We start from the raw sequence: 21,576 nt of genomic DNA, 5'->3' as shown, positions 1-21,576 counted from the left end.
GAGCAGGGGATGAAGGAGCAAAGCCAGAGGATGAGGCGCAAGAGAAGCCAGTTGACTCTTAATTGTCTGATCTATGAATCAGCACCTTTACACTAACTTTTCAAGAGGCTTATAAAGTGGTGAGTCTAACCAATATCTCCTTTATGGCCATGGCTACTGTCAGAGACCTTTTAAATAAAGATAGGCAAGAAGTGTAAAATTCAGTGGACCTGGAGGCAACTACTCAAATGCAAGTCCTGCTATAATTTGCTACATCACGTGCCTTCTTTGGGCTTCCTTGATGGTAAAGTATCTGGCTGCAATGCAAGAGACCCAGGTTTGATCCCAGGGTCAGGAAGATCCCCTGGAGAAGGGAATGGCTACCCATTCCACTATTCTTGCCTGGAGAATTCCATGGACAGAGGAGCCTGGTAGGCTAAGACACCACTGAGCGACTAACACTTTCATTTTCCCTTTGCCTTCTTTAAGGTTCTTTCCCCTTTTCTATGAAATAAGGATGATACTAGCTGTTTCTCAGGGTTTTCATGAAGACTGAGGGAGATTAGATATGTGAAAGCAATCTTAAGTTGGACATTTTGAGTAATTGCTGTCAGACAGTCAATAAATATTCGTTTGATCCTGTTCAGTGTGAATGTGGGTTTTGCCCCTTTGGGTGTCCTGGGTGTTGCTGCTTCATCTCTGTCTGGCAAGGTGTTTGGAGTAACTTAGGTTGTAACAGGAAGGAGACACAAAAAAGGGTTGATGTTCATCTTTATCTTTCTACCATGACCTTCAACTTCATTCCTCACCTGCCGGCAACAGAATGTGAGAGACCGTCTTGATCAGTGTGGTCTTCAGTTAACCTCTGATTAAATATAGTTTATTTTCCTTACTGTCAGGGCAAGCAATGTAATGAATGGTGTGACTCCTGCTGTTAGGAAGAAATAGCTACTAAATATGAAATGCACAATGTATGTACAGCCTTAAAATATATGTATATTGAAATGCCTTAAATATATGTATATTGAAATGCCTTAAATGTATGTATATTGAAATGTATGTATATTGAAATGCTAGTGTGTCATGCTGCTGCTGCTGCTGCTGCTAAGTCGCTTCAGTCGTGTCCGACTCTGTGCGACCCCATAGGTGGTAGCCCACCAGGCTCCCCCATCCTTGGGATTCTCCAAGCAAGAACACTGGAGTGGGTTGCCATTTCCTTCTCCAATGCATGAAAGTGAAAAGTGAAAGTGAAGTCGCTCTGTCGTGATCCACTCTTAGCAATCCCATGGACTGCAGCCCACCAGGCTCCTCCATCCATGGGATTTTCTAGGCAAGAGTACTGGAGTGGGTTGCCATTGTAGGCATCTATTATAGTCTATGGAATTCAGGGCTTTTAAAATGAAAATAATATTTTTTTGTCGTGAACTGTCATGAATTTTCTTGTAGTGAACATGGACTATTTGCCATATGCTTGAAATTTTATGTGCAAATAATAATACTTTCTTTAGTGTAATTGCCACATATAGTAGTGATAAAGTATCTACTGTATGAAGATTACTGTATTCTAAAGAAAACTAAATGTAGCTAGTTAAGAAAACTGGTTTTGCTATGTGATCTTGGGGATCCTCATCTCTCAGATGGGCTTAACAAAAACTGCTTGTTATAAGGAATAGTAATACAATGTTCTTAAAACTATATAGAAAGAATTTGGTACATAATGCCATATAATTGAGTTTTGGTAAATAATGTTAACCTCTCTGATTTTCTCTTTGTTGTTTGGTGAACATTTACTCATCTGTTAAGACTTTGTTCATGTCTTTGAAAAAAATAATTGTAGGCATTATTCTTTCTTAGCACTTGCTACATTCTTCCATTAAGTATTTATCTGTTGTCATTTAATTATGTATTTCTTTTCCTAATTAGGCTGTGTATGTTTTACCATTTTACTCTAGTGTCCAATCCCTAAAATAAAATAGCATCGGGAATGTAGCAGACACTCAAATACTTTTTTCCTCAAGAATTTGATGAGAACATGCCAAGCCTTGCTTGTGTGGCCTCATTTTCCATCACTTTGTACCTCAGTCCCCTTGCACTAGAGATGCCACATGCAGTTGTGTAACATACCGTGCATTTTACTCCTCGTTCCCGTACCCACTTCCATATGACTTTGCAGCTGGTATATGTGCTGACTAGTTCATCCTCACTCTGTCCACTCCCTCCTCCAACATGCGTACATGTTGCCTCACTCCCACCTGTCCTGCAATACAGAATGAGACTCCATCCTCCTCCAGACAGCCTCTTAATTAAGATTCTCAGTTAGGAGCACCTCTAATATGTTTCCATGGGTGCCTTCTTCAAATAACAGTAACTAGTATTTCAAGTATTGTCTAAACACTTCCCTGTGCTGAATCAATTAATCCTCACAGTAAGTAGCAATTGTTATTACCCCCAATTTCAGATGAGATTTTGAGCCCTAGGCTGAATGATTTCTTCACGTGGCAAGTGGTGTGCCAGAATTTAAATCCAGATGGTCTGACTCCAAAGTCTGTATTCTTAAGACCTTTATATACAATCTATATACTCCACTACAATGCATAATATCTTTGTCATCTAACTCATTGTCCATCATTATAATTTTCTTTTTTTTTTCTTTTTATTTATTTACTTTTGGCTGCACTTGGTCTTCATTGCTGCACATGGGCTTTTCTTTAGTTGCAGTGAGCAGGGGCTTTTCTCTAGCTTCGGTGCACAGGCTTTTCATTGTGGTGGCTTCTCTTGCTGTGGGGCACAGGCTCTAGGCACACGAGCTTCAGTAGTTGTGGGCATGTGCACTCCAGAGCCCAGTTGTGGAGCATGGGCTTGGTTGCCCCATGGCATGTGGAATCTTTCTGGACCAGGGAATTGAGTGTGTTCCCTGTGTTGGCAGGCAGATTCAGTGGTAACTGGACTACCAGGGAAGTCCAAATGTAATTTTCTGTTTATTTATTTTGTCTTGCTATTATAAGACCAGTAAAGTCATCAGCGCTGGGGACTTCCAAAGTATATAAATCATCTGAAAGCCATATAGTTATCTAGATATCCAGATACAGGTGAGTTTTGAAATAAATCTTGCAGGACAAATTGGTTGTGGAGTAGCAGCAACAGGGTAGGCACAGTTTTATGAGCAAAGTGGATGACATGAATTCTGAGTGGTTAAAAACATGAGATGAGGAGCTTATACTGGAAACTGAAATGTGACATGAAGTCTAGGGTAGTTTATGGTAACAGTGATTGATTGCATGCTTTGGGACTGTTGTTGTTTAATCACTAAGTCATGTCCGACTCTTTATGATCCCATGGACTGCAGCATGCCAAAGCTTCCCTGTCCTTCATTATCTCCTGCTGCTGCTGCTAAGTTGCTTCAGTCATGTCTGACTCTGTGCGACCCCATAGATGGCAGCCCACCAGGCTCCCCTGTCCCTGGGGTTCTCCAGGCAAGAACACTGGAGTGGGTTGCCATTTCCTTCTTCAATGCATGAAAGTGAAAAGTGATAGTGAAGTCACTCAGTCGTGTCCCACTCTTAGCAATCCCATGGACTGCAGCCTGCCAGGCTCCTCTGTCCATGGGATTTTCCAGGCAAGAATACTGGAGTGGGCTGCCATTGCCTTCTCCCATTATCTCCTAGAGTTTGCTCAAATACATGTCCATTGAGTGGGCGATGCCATCCAACCATCTCATCCTCTGTCACTCCGTTCTCCTCCTTCCCTCAATCTTTCCCAGCATCAAGGTTTTTTTTTAATGAGTTGGCTCTTCACTTTGGGTGGCCAAAGTATTGGAGCTTCAGTTTCAGCATCAGTCTTTCTGGTGAGTATTTAGGGTTGATTTCCTTTGGGATTGACTGGATTGATCTTGCAGTCCAGGAGACTCTCAAGAGTCTTCTCCAGCATAATTCAAAAGCATCAATTCTTCAGTGCTCAGCCTTCTTTATGGGCCAATTCTCACATTTGTACATGACTACTGGAAAAACCATAAACTTCCCCAGTGGCTCAGACAGTAAAGCATCTGCCTACATTGTGGGAAACCTGGGTTCAATCCCTGGGTCGGGAAGACCTCCTGGAGAAGGAAATGGCAACCCACTCCAGTACTCTTGCCTGGAAGAGCCTATGGACAGAGGAGCCTGGTGGGCTACAGTCCATGGTATCAAAAGAGTCAGACATGATTTAGTCCATGGGGTCACAAAGAGTCAGACACGACTGAGTGACTTCACTTTCACTTTCACTGGAAAAACCATAGCTTTGACTATGTGGACCTTTGTTGGCAAAGTGATGTCTCTGCTTTTTAATATGCTGTCTAGATTTGTCATAGCTTTCCTTCCAAGGAGCAAACATCTTTTAATTTCATGGCTGCAGTCACCATCCTCAGTAATTTTAGATCCCAAGAAAATAAAATCTGCCACTGTTTCCATTTTATTTGGACTGTGTATGCTGCCAAAGAAAAAAGTGAAGCAATTAACTAGTACATTTTGTTGATATGAATGGACAAATGGATAATTCAAGCATGCACCACCCTTTCTATTACAGTGTTGGAGGGACTAGACAAGATGTCTTAAATTAACAAGCAAAACACATTTAAGTTGGTGTTTCCAATACATCAGATTTCTTCACAAGTTGTCACACTATGTACTAAATATTTTTCTTTAAATGACTGTATATTTTGAAAACTGTACACACATTTATTTTTAAGAGGAATTAATATAAAAAATCATTTATCTTCTCTTGTAAGGTCAAGATAAATATTTGGTATAAACCATCTAAAATCATTCTATCATGAATAATAAACATATTGTGATTTGGAAAACATTGTATTACCTCATTAATACATTATTATACCAGTATTTTCACTACTTTATTGGCCAAGCCAGCAAGGCTAAGAGAAATTAATTTGGTGGTTAAATTCATACTGTTGCTCACAAGCAGAGCTGGAATGAGTATCCAGGTTCCTTGGTCTAGTTTGTATTGGTTATGGACTATAAGGAGACAACTGTTAGGGAAGGCACTGAAAAGGAAGAACCTAAAGCCATTGTGCATATGTGTGCTCCCAGGAAGCAATGCACTGTGGTGGCACTTCCCAGTGCATTCTGGCCAGATGGAGAGGCTCTGCCTATTTAAACTCAGTTTGAAAGACTCTTGGAAGGACAGGTTGATACTGGGGTCTTCATCCTTTCATCTACCCATCCCTAGCCACTTAGATTCAATTCTAGTCTGAAACTCCTTGGAAGGAAAGTTATGACCAACCTAGATAGCATATTCAAAAGCAGAGACATTACTTTGCCAACAAAGGTCCGTCTAGTCAAGGCCATGGTTTTTCCAATAGTCATGTATGGATGTGAGAGTCAGACTGTGAAGAAAGCTGAGCACCGAAGAATTGATGCTTTTGAACTGTGGTGTTGGAGAAGACTCTTGAGAGTCCCTTGGACTGCAAGGAGATCCAACCAGTCCATTCTAAAGGAGATCAGTCCTAGGTGTTCTTTGGAAGGAATGATGCTAAAGCTGAAACTCCATTGGCCACCTCATGCAAAGAGTTGACTCATTGGAAAAGACCCTGATGCTGGGAGGTATTGGGGGCAGGAGGAGAAGGGGACGACAGAGGATGAGATGGCTGGATGGCATCACTGACTCGATGGACATGAATCTGAGTGAACTCCGGGAGTTGGTGATGGACAGGAGGCCTGGCGTGCTGCGATTCATGGGGTTGCAAAGAGTCAGACACGACTGAGCGACTGAACTGAACTGAAACCTAAAGAATCTTAAGTGGTGGTTTTGAGAGAGGAACCTTTGGGATTAGACCATGGAGCTATACCTCTGGGCTAGCATAGGTCAAATGCTGGTCCTCAAGCTTTTTTCCCATGGTGCTTTGAGAATCTAATCTAGTGACATAAATCCTAACATGACAGGACACAGAGATATGGGGTGACTTCAGATTAGGATGGGAGAATGAAATTTCAAGTAGTTCCTGAGGGATTCCAAATCCTGGCCACAAGGCTAGTCATCATATATCAAAGGAGAATTAAATAACATATTCCTTTAAACACCTCATATTTAATTAAGTATGTGTGTGTGTCACTTCAGTTCTGTGTTGACTCTTTGTGACCACATGGACTACAGCCCACTTGGCTCCTCTGTCCATGGGATTCTCCAGGCAAGAATACGGGAGTGAGCAGCCATTCCCTCCTCCAGGGGATCTTCCCGACCATGGATCAAACCAGAGTCTCTTGCATTGCAGGCAGATTCTTTACCACTGAGCCATCTGAGAAGCCCAGTTAAGTATGCAATACTATGCTGCTGCTAAGTCACTTCAGTCGTGTCCGACTCTGTGTGACCCCATAGACGGCAGCCCACCAGTCTCCCCTGTCCCTGGGATTCTCCAGGCAAGAACACTGGAGTGGGGTGCCATTGCCTTCTCCAAAGTATGCAATAGATACTAAATAAATGCTTATTAGAAAACACCTCAGCATTCAAAATCCTTTCCACAATGGAGATTGTATACTGGGTTAAATCTATTTTCTATAGGTAACAGTGGCTCAATATTGGTAACTTTTATATAGTTCAATCTAGAAATTTGGTGGAAAGTATGAGTTGGGCATCATGGCCTCTTGTCATAATTTAGTAATGAGGTGTTGTTAAACTTGATCAAGCCATGCACCTTCTTTGGATCTCAGTTTCTTCATCTCTTTGATATTGATACTGAAATATACTATTGATTATTAATACAACTTAGAAATTTGATTAATTAAAATTGGAAAAAGAATGATTATTTAAAATTGTATCCAGTAAAAATATTTCAAATATGAGATGTAAAGGAAACAAGTTTTTGTAAGTGAATTTTTTCATTTTGAAGTAATTTAGATTCACAGGCAGTTGTAAGAATAATGTGGAATTATCTCTACATATTACGCAGTCTCCCACAAGAGAAACACCATGTGATATAGGACAACCTCAACAGTTGTGCCAGGACTTGGATACTGGCCTGTAGTTTCCTTATTTGTGCTTTGTTTGATTTGGTGTCAGCGTAATATAACATTGTAAAATGAATTGAGAGATATTTTCTCCTATTTTATTTTCTGGAAGAGCTTGTATAGATTTAGTGTTAATTCTTTAAAGTTTTAGTCAGATTCCCAAATGAAACCATCTGAGCCTGGAGATTTAGAAGGGAATTTTTAAACTATGAGTTCAATTTTTTAAATAGTTGGAGGCCTGTTCTAGTGATCGATCTGATACTGGGTAAGTCGTATTTTTTGAGGAATTGGCCCAATTATTCAAAGTTATCAAATTTGGGTTTAGAGCTGTTTGTAGTATACCATTTTATCCTTTGGATTTTGCAAGGCCTGTGGCGATTTTTCCTGTTTTTTTGTCTGGTATTCATAATTTATGTCTTCTCTCTCTTTCTTTGTCAGATTTACTAACAGTTTGTCAGTTTAATTGATCTTTGCTAAAAACCAACACTTTGTTTCACTGATTTTCGCTAATGTTTTTCTGTTTTCAATTTATTGATTTCCGCACTTATCTTTGTTATTTTCTTTCTTCTGTCCTCTTTGAATTCATTTTATCTTTGATTTTTAGATTCTTGTGGCAGAGGTTAGATGATTTTTTTGAGACTTTCTTGCATTTAGTGACATAAATTTCTCCCTCAGTACCCACTCCAGTGGTCTTGCCTGGAGAATCCCAGGGATGGCAGAGCCTGGTGGGCTGCCGTCTATGGGGTCACACAGAGTCGGACATGACTGAAGCGACTTAGCAGCAGCAGCAACTGCTATCTTATTAAAGTCTTTGAGGCTTTAATATGTTGCTTTTTCATTTTTGTTCAGTTCAATGTATTTTTTAATTTTCTTTGAGGCGAGGCTTCCTATTTGATCCATGAACTATTTAGAAGTATGTTTAGTTTACAAATTTTTTTCTATTTTTTGTCACCAATTTCAAGTTTGAACACATTTTTATCAGAGAACACACAGTATAATTTCAATTTTTAAAAATTTGTTAAGATTTCATTTATGGCCCAGGATGTGGTCTATCTTGGAATTTCTATCTTGGTATTTGTTCTATGGGTGTTTTAAAACAACATATACTCTTCTGGTGTTGGGTGAGGTTTCCTATAATTGCTGCTTGGTTTATGGAGTTGTCGAAGCTCTTTGCTGATTTTTTGACTACTTATTCTACCAATTGTTGAGGTATTGAAGTATATAATTATACTTGTGGATTTACGTGTTTCTTCTTTAAGTTCTGTCAATTTACTCTTTACCTATTTTGTAGCTCTGATATTTAATGCAGAGAATACACATTTAAGAGTTCTATGTCTTGATGAATTGACCCTTTTGCCATTATATAATGTCCTTTTTTTCTGATAATTTTCTTTGCTCCAGTGTCTACTTTATCTGATGTTATAAAGTTGTTCTTCTTTTCCTTTGATTAATGTTTGCATGATATATTTTTCTATTCTTTTACTTTCAACCGGACAATATTGCTGTATTTGAAGAATTTCCTGTAGACAGTATATACTTGGGTGTTTTTTAATCCACTATGTCAGTTTTTGTCTTTTAATGTATTTAGACTACTTATATATGTTGTAAATATTGTTATACCAGGTTTAAATATACCATTTGAAATTTTATTTGTCTGGCTTCTGTTTTTCACTTCTCTGTTTTCTTTTTCCTATCTATTGTAGGTTACTTGAACATCATTTAGAATTCTACTTTGAATTCTTGATATTGTCTTTGAATCTACCTTATAGTAAAGCTTCTTTAGTGTAGCTTATGTATTACACTATATATATATATATATAAAACATCACAGTCTACTAATATCATCATTTTATGAGTTTGAGTGAAGTATAGAAACCTTATCTACTTTTACTTTCCCCACATTTATAATTATCTGACATATTACTTCTCTCCGTGTATTTAGAACCATAACAGACGATGTTTTAATTTTTGCTCCAACTGTTAACCATAATTTAGAAAACTCGGGAGGAGAAAGAAAGCTGTATTTACTCATATTTTTGTTTACTGTGTTCTTTTTCCCTAAAATCCCAAAGGTATTTTTTTTTTTTTATCATTTCCTTTCTGTTTAGAAAACTTCTTTTATAATATATGTGCTGGTGACTGATTCTTTTTCCTTCATCAGACAATATCTTAATTTGTCCTTAATTCCTCAAGGATATTTTTCATAAGTATAAGATTCTGGGTTGATACTTCTTTTCTCTCATCATCCTGGTTTCTAGTGAGAAATTGCTTATAGTTCTAATTGTATCTCTCCTGTAGGGAAGATAGCTTTTTTCTCTGGTTGCTTTCAAGGTTTTTATTTTTACTTATTGCTCAGAAATTTAATTATGATGTGTCTTGGCTTGAATTTATTTAGAATTCTACTATTTGGGGTTCATTCAGATTTCTTAATGTCTAGGTTTATATTTCTTTCCAAATTTGACATATTTTCAGCCATTCTTGGAAATGACCCTGATGCTGGGAAAGATTGACGGCAAAAGGAGAAGGAGCTGGCAGAGGATGAGATGGTTAGATAGCATCACTGACTCAATGGACAAGAATTTTGAGCAAACTCCAGGAGAGAGTGAAGGACAGGGAAGCTTGGTGTGCTGCAGTCCCTGGGGTTGCAGAGTTGCATATGACTTAGCAACTGAACAACAAGAGCCATTATTTCTTTTTTTGTGTGTGTAATTTATTTTTTATTTTTGCTTGCACTGGGTCTTTGTTGCTGTACATGGGCTTTCTGTAGTTGCAGTGACTGGGGCCTACTATTTGTTGCGATGCACAGGCCTCCTGTTGCAGTGGCTTCTCTTGTTGCAGAATCAGGCTCCAGAGTGTATGGGCTTCAGTAGTTGCAGTCCATGGACTCTAGAGCATGGGCTCAGTGTTTGTGGTGGGTAGGTTCAGTTACTCCATTGCATATGGAATATTCCCAGACCAGAGATTGAACTTGAGTCCCCTGCATTGGCAGGCAGACCACCAGGGAAGTCCCATTATTTCTTCAAGCACTTTTCAGCATTACCTTTTTCCTCTTCTCCTTTTAGGAATCCAATATTGTGAATGTTAGATCTTTTCTTATAATCTCATGCTGTACTGTGCTGTGCTTCATCAGTCCTGTTTGACTCTTTGTGATACAGTGGACTGTAGTCTGCCAGGCTCCTCTATCCATGGGGGTTCTCTAGGCAAGAATAATGGAGTGGGTTGCCATGCCCTTCTCCATGGGGATCTTCCCAACCCATGGATCGAACCCAGGTCTCCTGCATTGAAGGTGAATTCTTTACCATCTAATCCACCAGGGAAGCCCAAGAATACTGGAGTGGATATCTCTTCTCCAAGGGAACTTCCCAACCCAGGAGTTGAACCAGGGTCTCCTTCATTGCAGGTGGATTCTTTTCCAGCTGAGCTACCAGTTCAGTTCAGTTGCTCAGTCGTGTCCAACTCTTTGTGATCCTATGGACCACAGAATGCCAGACCTCCTTGTCCATCACCAACTCCCAGAGTTTACCCAAACTCATGTCCATTGAGTCTGTGATGCTATCCAACCATCTCATCCTTTGGCATCCCCTTCTCCTCCTGCCCTCTATCTTTCCCACATCAGGGTCTTTTCAAATGAGTCAGCTCTTTGCATCAGGTGGCCAAAGTATTGGAGTTTCAGCTTCAACATCAGTCCTTCCAATGAACACCCAGAACTGATATCCAATGCAGTCTTGAAAGGTACCAAATAGGAGGAGCCAAGATGGCGGAGGAGTAGGACGGGGAGAACACTTTCTCCCCCACAAATTCATCAAAAGAGCATTTAAACGTCGAGTAAATTCCACAAAACAACTTCTGAATGCCGGCAGAGGACATCAGGCACCCAGAAAAGCAATCCAACTCTTCGAAAGGAGGTAGGAAAAAATATAAAAGACAAAAAAAGAACAAAAGAGGGAGGGACGGAGTTCTGTCCCGGGAAGGGAGTCTTAAAAAGAGAGAAGTTTCCAAACACCAGGAAACCTTTTCACTGCCGAATCTGTGCTGAGCTTTGGAAGCACAGAGGGCAACATAACAGGAAGAAAAAATAATAAAACAATTAAAACTCGAAGATTGCGAGTCCTACGGTAACTCCCTCAGCGGAGAAGCAGCGCAGACGCCTGCACGCGCCATTAGCAAGCGGCGGCTGGGCAGGGAGGCGCAGTGCGGGCTGCATCGCTTAAAGTAAGAATCTGGCCTGAATACCCTGAGCACTATCTGAGCGAAATAATTTGGGCTAGCAAACCAGACTGTGGGATATCTACCACGCGAAAAGCCAGCCCTAACCTAAGACCGCCAGGCCCGCGCACAGAACAAAGGACTGAACAGAGATAGCCGGCTGCAGACCTTCCCCCTCCGGTGACAGGCAGCCAGAGCCGGAAGGGGGCAATCGCAGCCTCAGAGAGACATTATCTATAAAACTGTAAGCAGGCTTCTTTGCTAACTAAAACTTCTTGGGGGTCTGGACGGTTAACATCTGCCTGAGAAGGTGCGCCGGTTTTACACCCAGATAACCGAGTGGCGGGGAGGTGATAAGTCACAGCATTGGCGCTCGCCAAACACCTCATCACTTGAGCTGCTCGGACCTGGGAAGAGCACAAAACTCAGGCCCAACTGAGTCTGCGCCTCTGAGGACTACCCGAGTGCCTGAACCTGAGCGGCTTGGACCTGGGAGGTACATGCAACCCAGGGCCAGCCTCGGATTGTTCCCGGCGGAACAACCTAGAGCCCGAGCAGTGTGGGCAGGGAGGCTACACGCGCCGTGAGCGGGGGCAGACCCAGTGTGGCTGAGGCACTGCGAGCGCACGCCAGTGTCATTTGTTTGCAGCATCCCTCCCTCCCTCCCCACAGCACGACTGAACAAAGAGAAGAAATACAGCTCCACCCATCAGAACACCGACACAAGCTTCCCTAACCAGGAAATCTTGACAAGCCACCTGTACAAACCCACACACAGCGAGGAAAAGCCACAATAAAGAGAACTCCACAAACTGCCAGAATACAGAAAGGACACCCCAAACTCAGCAATTTAAACAAGATGAAGAGACAGAGGAATAGCCAGCAGATAAAGGAACAGGATAAATGCCCACCAAACCAAACAAAAGAGGAAGAGATAGGGAATCTACCTGATAAAGAATTCCGAATAATGACAGTGAAATTGATCCAAAATCTTGAAATTAAAATGGAATCACAGATAAATAGCTTGGAGACAAGGATTGAGAAGATGCAAGAAAGGTTTAACAAGGACCTAGAAGAAATAAAAAAGAGTCAATATATAATGAATAATGCAATAAATGAAATTAAAAACACTCTGGAGGCAACAAATAGTAGAATAACAGAGGCAGAAGATAGGATTAGTGAATTAGAAGATAGAATGGTAGAAACAAATGAATCAGAGAAAATAAAAGAAAAACGAATTAAAAGAAATGAGGACAATCTCAGAGACCTCCAGGACAATATTAAACGCTACAACATTCGAATCATAGGGGTTCCAGAAGAAGAAGACAAAAAGAAAGACCATGAGAAAATACTTGAGGAGATAATAGTTGAAAACTTCCCTAAACTGGGGAAGGAAATAATCACCCAAGTCCAAGAAACCCAGAGAGTCCCAAACAGGATAAACCCAAGGCGAAACACCCCAAGACACATATTAATCAAATTAACAAAGATCAAACACAAAGAACAAATATTAAAAGCAGCAAGGGAAAAACAACAAATAACACACAAGGGAATTCCCATAAGGATAACAGCTGATCTTTCCATAGAAACTCTTCAAGCCAGGAGGGAATGGCAAGACATACTTAAAATGATGAAAGAAAATAACCTACAGCCCAGATTATTGTACCCAGCAAGGATTTCATTCAAGTATGAAGGAGAAATCAAAAGCTTCTCAGACAAGCAAAAGCTGAGAGAATTCTGCACCACCAAACCAGCTCTCCAACAAATACTAAAGGATATTCTCTAGACAGGAAACACAAAAATGGTGTATAAATTCGAACCCCAAACAATAAAGTAAATGGCAACAGGATCATACTTATCAGTAATTACCTTAAACGTAAATGGGTTGAATGCCCCAACCAAAAGACAAAGACTGGCTGAATGGATACAAAAACAAGACCCCTACCTATGTTGTCTACAGGAGACCCACCTCAAAACAGGGGACACATACAGACTGAAAGTGAAGGGCTGGAAAAAGATTTTCCATGCAAATAGGGACCAAAAGAAAGCAGGAGTAGCAATACTCATATCAGATAAAATAGACTTTAAAACAAAGGCTGTGAAAAGAGACAAAGAAGGTCACTACATAATGATCAAAGGATCAATCCAAGAAGAAGATATAACAATTATAAATATATATGCACCCAACATGGGAGCACCGCAGTATGTAAGACAAATGCTAACAAGTATGAAAGGAGAAATTAACAATAACACAATAATAGTGGAGACTTTAATACCCCACTCACACCTATGGATAGATCAACTAAACAGAAAATTAACAAGGAAACACAAACTTTAAATGATACAATAGACCAGTTAGACCTAATTGATATCTATAGGACATTTCATCCCAAAACAATGAATTTCACCTTTTTCTCAAGCGCACATGGAACCTTCTCCAGGATAGATCACATCCTGGGCCATAAAGCTAGCCTTGGTAAATTCAAAAAAATAGAAATCATTCCAAGCATTTTTTCTGACCACAATGCAGTAAGATTAGATCTCAATTACAGGAGAAAAACTATTAAAAATTCCAACATATGGAGGCTGAACAACACGCTGCTGAATAACCAACAAATCACAGAAGAAATCAAAAAAGAAATCAAAATTTGCATAGAAATGAATGAAAATGAAAACACAACAACCCAAAACCTGTGGGACACGGTAAAAGCAGTCCTAAGGGGAAAGTTCATAGCAATACAGGCACACCTCAAGAAACAAGAAAAAAGTCAAATAAATAACCTAACTCTACACCTAAAGCAACTAGAAAAGGAAGAAATGAAGAACCCCAGGGTTACTAGAAGGAAAGAAATCTTAAAAATTAGAGCAGAAATAAATGCAAAAGAAACAAAAGAGACCATAGCAAAAATCAACAAAGCCAAAAGCTGGTTCTTTGAAAGGATAAATAAAATTGACAAACCATTAGCCAGACTCATCAGGAAACAAAGGGAGAAAAATCAAATCAATAAAATTAGAAACGAAAATGGAGAGATCACAACAGACAACACAGAAATACAAAGGATCATAAGAGACTATTATCAACAATTATATGCCAATAAAATGGACAACGAGGAAGAAATGGACAAATTCTTAGAAAAGTACAACTTTCCAAAACTCGACCAGGAAGAAATAGAAAACCTTAACAGACCCATCACAAGCACGGAAATTGAAACTGTAATCAAAAATCTTCCAGCAAACAAAAGCCCAGGTCCAGACGGCTTCACAGCTGAATTCTACCAAAAATTTAGAGAAGAGCTAACACCTATCCTGCTCAAACTCTTCCAGAAAATTGCAGAGGAAGGTAAACTTCCAAACTCATTCTATGAGGCCACCATCACCCTAATACCAAAACCTGACAAAGATCCCACAAAAAAAGAAAACTACAGGCCAATATCACTGATGAACATAGATGCAAAAATCCTAAACAAAATTCTAGCAATCAGAACCCAACAACACATTAAAAAGATCATACACCATGACCAAGTGGGCTTTATCCCAGGGATGCAAGGATTCTTCAATATCCGCAAATCAATCAACGTAATACACCACATTAACAAATTGAAAAACAAAAACCATATGATTATCTCAATAGATGCAGAGAAAGCCTTTGACAAAATTCAACACCCATTTATGATAAAAACTCTCCAGAAAGCAGGAATAGAAGGAACATACCTCAACATAATAAAAGCTATATATGACAAACCCACAGCAAACATTATCCTCAATGGTGAAAAATTGAAAGAATTTCCTCTAAAGTCAGGAACAAGACAAGGGTGCCCACTTTCACCATTACTATTCAACATAGTTTTGGAAGTTTTGGCTACAGCAATCAGAGCAGAAAAAGAAATAAAAGGAATCCAAATTGGAAAAGAAGAAGTAAAACTCTCACTATTTGCAGATGACATGATCCTCTACATAGAAAACCCTAAAGACTCCACCAGAAAATTACTAGAACTAATCAATGATTATAGTAAAGTTGCAGGATATAAAATCAACACACAGAAATCCCTTGCATTCCTATACACTAATAATGAGAAAACAGAAAGAGAAATTAAGGAAACAATTCCATTCACCATTGCAACGAAAAGAATAAAATACTTAGGAATATATCTACCTAAAGAAACTAAAGACCTATATATAGAAAACTATAAAACACTGGTGAAAGAAATCAAAGAGGACACTAATAGATGGAGAAATATACCATGTTCATGGATTGGAAGAATCAATATAGTGAAAATGAGTATACTACCCAAAGCAATTTATAGATTCAATGCAATCCCTATCAAGCTACCAACGGTATTCTTCACAGAGCTAGAACAAATAATTTCACAATTTGTATGGAAATACAAAAAACCTCGAATAGCCAAAGCGATCTTGAGAAAGAAAAATGGAACTGGAGGAATCAACCTACCTGACTTCAGGCTCTACTACAAAGCCACAGTTATCAAGACAGTATGGTACTGGCACAAAGACAGAAATATAGATCAATGGAACAAAATAGAAAGCCCAGAGATAAATCCACGCACATATGGACACCTTATCTTTGACAAAGGAGGCAAGAATATACAATGGATTAAAGACAATCTCTTTAACAAGTGGTGCTGGGAAATCTGGTCAACCACTTGTAAAAGAATGAAACTAGAACACTTTCTAACACCATATACAAAAATAAACTCAAAATGGATTAAAGATCTCAACGTAAGACCAGAAACTATAAAACTCCTAGAGGAGAACATAGGCAAAACACTCTCTGACATACATCACAGCAGGATCCTCTATGATCCACCTCCCAGAATATTGGAAATAAAAGTAAAAATAAACAAATGTGACCTAATTAAACTTAAAAGCTTCTGCACATCAAAGGAAACTATTAGCAAGGTGAAAAGACAGCCTTCAGAATGGGAGAAAATAATAGCAAATGAAGCAACTGACAAACAACTAATCTCAAAAATATACAAGCAACTCCTACAAGCTCAACTCCAGAAAAATAAATGACCCAATCAAAAAATGGGCCAAAGATCTAAATAGACATTTCTCCAAAGAAGACATACAGATGGCTAACAAACACATGAAAAGATGCTCAACATCCCTCACTGCTTCTTTGATAAACTATCCTGATGGAGACATTCTTATCTAAAAATTAGAACAATCACTAGTTGGGGCCAGGGAGCAAGCATGTAGGCAGTTACTGCTTAGGCTCCATGATTAATAAGGAAGGTCAGTCATGCGAGTAGGGTGTAGGTAAGGCAGGGACTGATGGAACAGCAGATGTACAAAGAGCAAGAGAACCACCATCTTGAGTGGCCTGATGTCTCTTTCACACACATACACACACATAAACGCAAAGGAAGGACCTTTTTTTCCCCGTGTCTTCCCATTAGCATTTCCAGGTTCCTGGCTTCTTTAGCTCTATGTATGATATATAATAGGCAAAAAGAAAATATAGAAAACTCACCTGTGGTTATTCCTTGGGTCTCAAGGCCCTTAACCACTCTGCTTTGTGTATTTTTCAGTGTCTTCTTAAGTTTATTTTCTACATTATTGAACTTGGTAGGAGGAATAAGAAAAGTTTATCTATTCCATTTTCCCAGAAGCAGAAGTTTCAGGAAATATAGTACTTAGAAAGGTTCTTTGGTAATACAAACACATTTATGAAATAGGTATAAGTTTTTAAAGTTTCAGCCAGCCATCCCATGATTTAGGGGAAAATGGAAAGAGTTCCCAAATGACACTGCTGACCAAGTGACTGACTGATAATAAACCATCTTCAATACATCTTCAGTACAACCATCTTATCAATACACGGAATGATACATGTCTAGATACAAGGGAGAGAGTTGACATTCATGATTGATGCTAAATATGTAAATATTATATACATTTTATATCTTATATTAAAATCTTGGTTTTGCTTTATCTAACAAAAAAGATAGATATTCTAGGAATTTCATCCTATGAATTTACTTTAAGTTCTCCCAGTGAGATTCAGGAGATTTAGGAAAAAGTTTTGAGAGCATTGCTGTATTTATTTTCCAGCCCAACTTTTCTTTACAGGGGAAATGAAAACTGATGGTTCTTCAATCATCTACCCAGATAAGTGAAGCATTCATCTACCCAGATAAATTATTTGGATATTTATGTTTACTTGTGTGTGTGTGTTTGTGCACGCACACGCACGTGCACTCAGTTACTCGGTCATGTCTGACTCTTTGTGACCCCATGGAGCCCATCAGGCTCCTCCGTCCATGGAATTTTCCAGGCAAGTCTACTGGAGTGATTGCCATTTCCTACTCTAGGGGATCTTCCTGACCCAGGAAACACATTTGTGTCTCTTGTGTCTCCTATATTGACAGGCAGATTCTTTACCACTGACTCATCTGAAAAGACCCAACTTTGTAGTTTTTAGTTCAGTTCAGTTCAGTTGCTCAGTCATGTCCGACTCTTTGCGACCCCATGAAACGCAGCACGCCAGACTGCGCTGTCCATCACCAACTCCCAGAGTTTGCCCAAACTCATGTCCATTGAGTTGGTGATGCTATCCAGCCATCTCATCTTCTGTTGTCCCCTTCTTCTCCCACCCTCAGTCTTTCCCAGCATCAGGGTCTTGTCAACATTTCCAATGAGGTGGCCAAAGTATTGGAGTTTCAACTTCAACATAAGTCCTCCCAATGAACACCCAGGACTGATTTCCTTTAGGATGGACTGGTTGGAACTCCTTGCAGTCAAAGCGACTTTCAAGAGTCTTCTCCAACACCACAGTTCAAAAGCTTCAATTCTTCGGCGCTCAGTCTTCTTGACAGTCCAACTCTCACATCCATATGTGACTACTAGAAAACCATAGCCTTGACTAGATGGACCTTTGTTGACAAAGTAATGTCTCTGCTTTTGAATATGCTGTCTGGTTGGTCATAACTTTCCTTCCAAGAAGTAAGCGTCTTTTAATTTCATCATTGCAATCACCATCTGCAGTGATTTTGGAGCCCACAAAAATAAAGTCAGCCACTGTTTCCACTGTTTCCCCATCTATTTCCCATGAAGTGATGGGACTAGATGCCATGATCTTCATTTTCTGAATGTTGAGCTTTAAGCCAACATTTTCACTCTCCACTTTCACTTTAATCAAGAGGCTTTTTAGTTCTTCTTCACTTTTCCCCATAAGGGTGGTGTCATCTGCATATCTAAGGTGATTGATATTTCTCCCAGAAATCTTGATTCCAGCTTGTCCTTCCTCCAGCCCAGCGTTTCTCATGATGTACTCTGCACAGAAGTTAAATAAGCAGGGTGACAATAAACAGCCTTGACGTACTCCTTTTCCTATTTGGAACCAGTCTGTTGTTCCATGTCCAGTTCTAACTGTTGCTTCCTGACCTGCATACAGGTTTCTCAGAAGGCAGGTCAGGTGGTCTGGTATTCCTATTTCTTTCAGAATTTTCCACAGTTTATTGTGATCCACACAATCAAAGGCTTTGGCATAGTCAATAAAGCAGAAATAGATGTTTTTCTGGAACTCTCTTGCTTTTTCAGTGATCCAGTGGATGTTGGCAATTTGATCTCTGGTTCGTCTGCTTTTTCTAAAACCAACTTGAACATCTGGAAGTTCATAGTTCACATATTGCTGAAGCCTGGCTTGGAGAATTTTGAGCATTGCTTTACTAGCGTGTGAGATGAGTGCAATTGTGCAGTAGTTTGAGCATTCTTTGGCATTGCCTTTCATTGGGATTGGAATGAAAACTGAAAAACTGACCTTTTCCAGTCCTGTGGCCATTGCTGAGTTTTCCAAATGTGCTGGCATACTGAGTGCAGCACTTTCACAGGATCATCTTTTAGGATTTGAAGTATCTCAACTGTGAAAAGAAGAGAAGTAAAAAGCAAAGGAGAAAAGGAAAGATATAAGCATCTGAATGCAGAATTCCAAAGAATAGAAAGAAGAGCTAAGAAAGCCTTCTTCAGTGATCAATGCAAAGAAATAGAGGAAAACAACAGAATGGGAAAGACTAGAGATCTCTTCAAGAAAATTAGAGATACCAAGGGAACGTTTCATGCAAAGATGGGCTTGATAAAGGACAGAAATGGTATGGACCTAACAGAAGCAGAAGATATTAAGAAGAGATGGCAAGAATACACAGAAGAACTGTACAAAAAAGATCTTCATGATCCAGATAATCACGATGGTGTGATCACTGACCTAGAGCCAGACATCCTGGAATGTGAAGTCAAGTGGGCCTTAGGAGATATCACTATGAACAAAGCTAGTGGAGGTGATGGAATTCCAGTTGAGCTATTTAAAATCCTGAAAGATAATGCTGTGAAAGTGCTGCACTCAATATGCCAGCAAATTTGGAAAACTCGGCAGTGGCCATAGGACTGGAAAAGGTCAGTTTTTATTCCAATCCCAAAGAAAGGCAATGCCAAAGAATGCTCAAACTACCACACAGTTGCACTCATCTCACACGCTAGTAAAGTAATGCTCAAAATTCTCCAAGCCAGGCTTCAGCAATATGTGAACCGTGAACTTCCAGATGTTCAAGTTGGTTTTTGAAAAGGCAGAGGAACCAGAGATCAAATTGCTAACATCCGCTGGGTCATTGAAAAAGCAAGAGAGTTCCAGAAAAACATCTATTTCTGCTTTATTGACTATGCCAAAGCCTTTGACTGTGGATTACAATAAACTGGAAAATTCTGAAAGAGATGGGAAAGAAAGAGACCACCTGATCTGCCTCTTGAGAAATTTGTATGCAGGTCAGGAAGCAACAGTTAGAACTGGACATGGAACAACAGACTGGTTCCAAATAGGAAAAGGAGTACGTCAAGGCTGTATATTGTCACCCTGCTTACTTAACTTATATGCAGAGTACATCATGAGAAACACTGGACTGGAAGAAACACAAGCTGGAATCAAGATTGCCGCGAGAAATATCAATAACCTCAGATATGCAGATGACACCACCCTTATGGCAGAAAGTGAGAGGAACTAAAAAGCCTCTTGATGAAAGTGAAAGTGGAGAGTGAAAAAGTTGGCTTAAAGCTCAACATTCAGAAAACAAAGATCATGGCATCCGGTCCCATCACTTCATGGGAAATAGATGGGGAAACAGTGGAAACAGTGTCAGACTTTGGGTTTTTGGGATCCAAAATCACTTCAGATGGTGACTGCAGCCATGAAATTAAAAGACGCTTACTCCTTGGAAGGAAAGTTATGACCAACCTAGATAGCATATTCAAAAGCAGAGACATTACTTTGCCAACAAAGGTTCGTCTATTCAAGGCTATGGTTTTTCCTGTGGTCATGTATGGATGTGAGAGTTGGACTGTGAAGAAGGCTGAGCGCTGAAGAATTGATGCTTTTGAACTGTGGTGTTGGAGAAGACTCTTGAGAGTCCCTGGGACTGCAAGGAGATGCAACCAGTCCATTCTGAAGGAGATCAGCCCTGGGATTTCTTTGGAAGGAATGATGCTAAAGCTGAAACTCCAATACTTTGGCCATCTCATGCGAAGAGTTGACTCATTGGAAAATACTCTGATGCTGGGAGGGATTGGGGGCAGGAGGAGAAGGGGATGACAGAGGATGAGATGGCTGGATGGCATCACTGACTCAATGGACGTGAGTCTGGGTGAACTCCGGGAGTTGGTGATGGACAGGGAGGCCTGACGTGCTGCAATTCATGGGGTCGCAAAGAGTCGGACACGACTGAGCTACTGAACTGAACTGAACTGGAATTTGATCACCTCCCCTAGCTTTGTTCATAGTGATATCTCCTAAGGCCCACTTGACTTCACATTCCAGGATGTCTGGCTCTAGGTGAGTGATCACAGCATCGTGGTTATCTGGGTCATGAAGATATTTTTTGTACAGTTCTGTGTATTCTTGCCATGTCTTCTTAATATCTTCTGTTTCTGTTAGGTCCATACCATTTCTCAATACCTTTATTGAGCCCATCTATGCATGAAATATTCCCTTGGTGTCTCTAATTTTCTTGAAGAGATACCTAGTCTTTCCCATTCTTTTGTTTTCCTCTATTTCTTTGTATTGATCACTAAGGAAGGCCTTCTAATCTCTCCTTGCTATTCTTTGGAACTCTGCATTCAAATGGGTGTATCTTTCCTTTTCTCCTTTGCTTTTTGCTTCTCTTCTTTTCACAGCTATTTGTAACGGCTCCTCAGACAGCCATTTTGCTTTTTTGCATTTCTTTCTCTTGGAGATGGTCTTGATCCCTGTCTCTTGTACAATGTCATGAACCTCTGTCCATAGCTCATCAGGTACTCTATCAGATCTAGTCCCTTAAATCTATTTCTCACTTCCACTGTATAATCATGAGGGATTTGATTTACGTCATACCTGAATGGTCTAGTGGTTTTC

The sequence above is a fragment of the Bos indicus genome, chromosome 3 (assembly GCF_029378745.1).
Source record: "Bos indicus isolate NIAB-ARS_2022 breed Sahiwal x Tharparkar chromosome 3, NIAB-ARS_B.indTharparkar_mat_pri_1.0, whole genome shotgun sequence".
Taxonomy (NCBI): domain Eukaryota; kingdom Metazoa; phylum Chordata; class Mammalia; order Artiodactyla; family Bovidae; genus Bos; species Bos indicus.
This window is presented reverse-complemented; position numbering follows the sequence as displayed.